The 2500-nt window shown below is 35.3% G+C and overlaps 1 pseudogene; it reads left to right on the top strand.

The window, feature by feature from the left end:
- The window catches only part of LOC142793781 (large subunit ribosomal RNA), an 8070-nt pseudogene that overhangs the window by 3581 nt on the left and 1989 nt on the right, over positions 1-2500 (top strand).

Below are 2500 nucleotides of genomic sequence, written 5' to 3'. Positions count from 1 at the left end.
AGGAAATTTATACCCTAACTGCATGGAAAATGACGAGCCAGGACACAGTCAAATACAATCAAGCAACGACACAATAAACAATAACAAACAGGGAGGAAATTGGACATCGGGAGCAGAAATGAGAGAAAGAAATTTACCCAGTGATGACCTCCCATTTACAGAGATTGAAGTAACGCAGATAGTAAAAAATCTGAGGAAAGATGTAACCCCCGGACCAGACAACCTAAAAACTAACCTCATACAAGTGATGTATGAAAGGCATAAGACTTTCTTTGTCAATCTTTTTAATGCATGCTTAAAGCACGGACATTTTCCTCAAAGATGGAAAGAATCTAAAATTATATTGATTCCAAAAGGAAACGGAGAGGACAAATCCGAGGAAAACAAATATCGCCCAATAGCTATTAACTCGATTTTGGGAAAAATATTAGAAAAGCTCATAAAAGATAGAATCTATTATTTCTTGTTTAAAAATCACCATTTTAACAAAAAACAATTTGGATTTACCCATGGGACATCAACAACCACGGCATTGGAAGAAATAATCAAACGAATAAACCAAGCGAAAATTGATAAGCTAAACAGCATGCTAATAGCACTAGATATTAAAAACGCATTCAATTCTATAAAACCCGAAGTAGTTATTCAGAAATTAGAAGAATATAAGTGTCCCAACAACCTAATAAAACTGGCGGACAATATTCTACGGAACAGGAAAATAATCTATGAAACAGATGGAGTAAAAATTAAGAAAACACTAACTTCAGGTTCCCCACAGGGGTCACCTTTAAGCCCACTCTGTTGGAATATAACAATAGGCGACCTATTAGAAACTCAGCTTCAAGAAGGAGTACACATCCAAGCCTTTGCGGACGACGTGGTGTTACACATAAAGTTCCGCTCAAGAAAAGAGGTGGAGGAAAAAGCTACGAAGGCACTAACACTAATAAATCAGTGGGCACATCAAAAAGGAATAACCCTGAATAAGGAAAAATCGGAATATATGATAATCGGAAAGCAGTACATTAGCCATCAACCCCAAATAAAAATCGGACAGGATAAAATCAAAATGGTTAACGAAATGAAAATTCTAGGGGTGGTCTTGGACACAAAACTAACATTCCTCCCACATCTAAAATACTTAAAAAGAAAAGTAGACGAAGTCACGTATAATTTAAGTCGTACAATAAAAGACGACAAACATACAAATAGAAACACACTACAGTTAATATATAAAAGGGGTATAGAACGAATGGTTACATACGCCTCCCCAGCATGGTATAGCCGAAAAACCATTTTTATTAAAAAACTGAAATCAATCCAAAGATTACCTTTATTATTAATAACTAAATCATTCAAAACAACATCAAATCTTTCACTCAACATATTAGCAAACATTCCACCTCTCCATTTGACAATCGAAAAAGAAAACGAATTACACTACATACTTAAGAAAGGAAAGAACTTCACATGGCAACAGAAAGTATACACCGAAAACGAAATAATGAAGAAACACGACCAATGGCAAGATCATCCAGCAAATAAAGTTAGCATACCCTTTGGAACAACAGAGGAAGAAGCAGACTTCAAAATATACACAGACGGATCAAAGAAAGAAAAAGAAACAGGAGCGGCATTTATAATACTAAACAAAGATAACCAAATCCAAACAGTGAAAAAATATAAACTTCCAGAACACAGTAGTAATTACGAGGCTGAGATCATTGCAATCCAGAAAGCAATAGAACATATCTGGCCTCTACAAGCTTTCGTTAAATACCAGCTTTTTACAGACAGCCAATCTGCACTTCTGGCAATAAAAAATCCAGATAACCTAAATCCAATTATTTGTAACATCAGGAAAACCTTAAGCCAAACACAAAGTAAAGATATTAAACTGACCTACGTAAAAGCACACAGTGGGAATATAGGGAACACATTAGCCGACGAATGCGCAAAAGAAGCGAGCAAAGACGGAGAGGAAATATTTGTTCCCATAACGAAAACAGTTATAGCAAAAGAATTAAAGAAAAAGTTAAACGACGAGTGGAATGAATTATGGAAGAAAGAAGGCAAGCATAGCTACACATTTACATGGATAAGAAATACAAATTTCATTCCGCCACATTTTCCAACTAATTACTACACATCACAGGCAATAACAGGACATGGAAGATTTCCATTCTACTTTACACGATTCGGAATACTGCAACAAGCGACATGTTATTGTTCAAACATAATAGAAAGTTTTGACCACTACTTACAGCAATGTCCCATTGTAACAAACGAAAGAAAGGAACTAAAAAGAATTTTAGGACAAAACCTGCAAAATAGAAAGCCAGAAATAATCAAACAAAAAGAAACAATGAAAATACTTGAAACAATGGTGGAAAAGATTAACGAGGCCATCCTACAGTGCTGAAAATTGAAGACAGACGAAAGAACTTGTAAAACTACAAAAGACAACAACTAGTGCTTGTCATGGGAAATGGCTCAAAAG

The sequence above is a fragment of the Rhipicephalus microplus genome, unplaced genomic scaffold (assembly GCF_043290135.1).
Source record: "Rhipicephalus microplus isolate Deutch F79 unplaced genomic scaffold, USDA_Rmic scaffold_329, whole genome shotgun sequence".
NCBI lineage: Eukaryota > Metazoa > Arthropoda > Arachnida > Ixodida > Ixodidae > Rhipicephalus > Rhipicephalus microplus.
The sequence above is the reverse complement of the archived record's forward strand: the minus strand, read 5'-3'. Positions and strand labels throughout refer to the sequence as shown.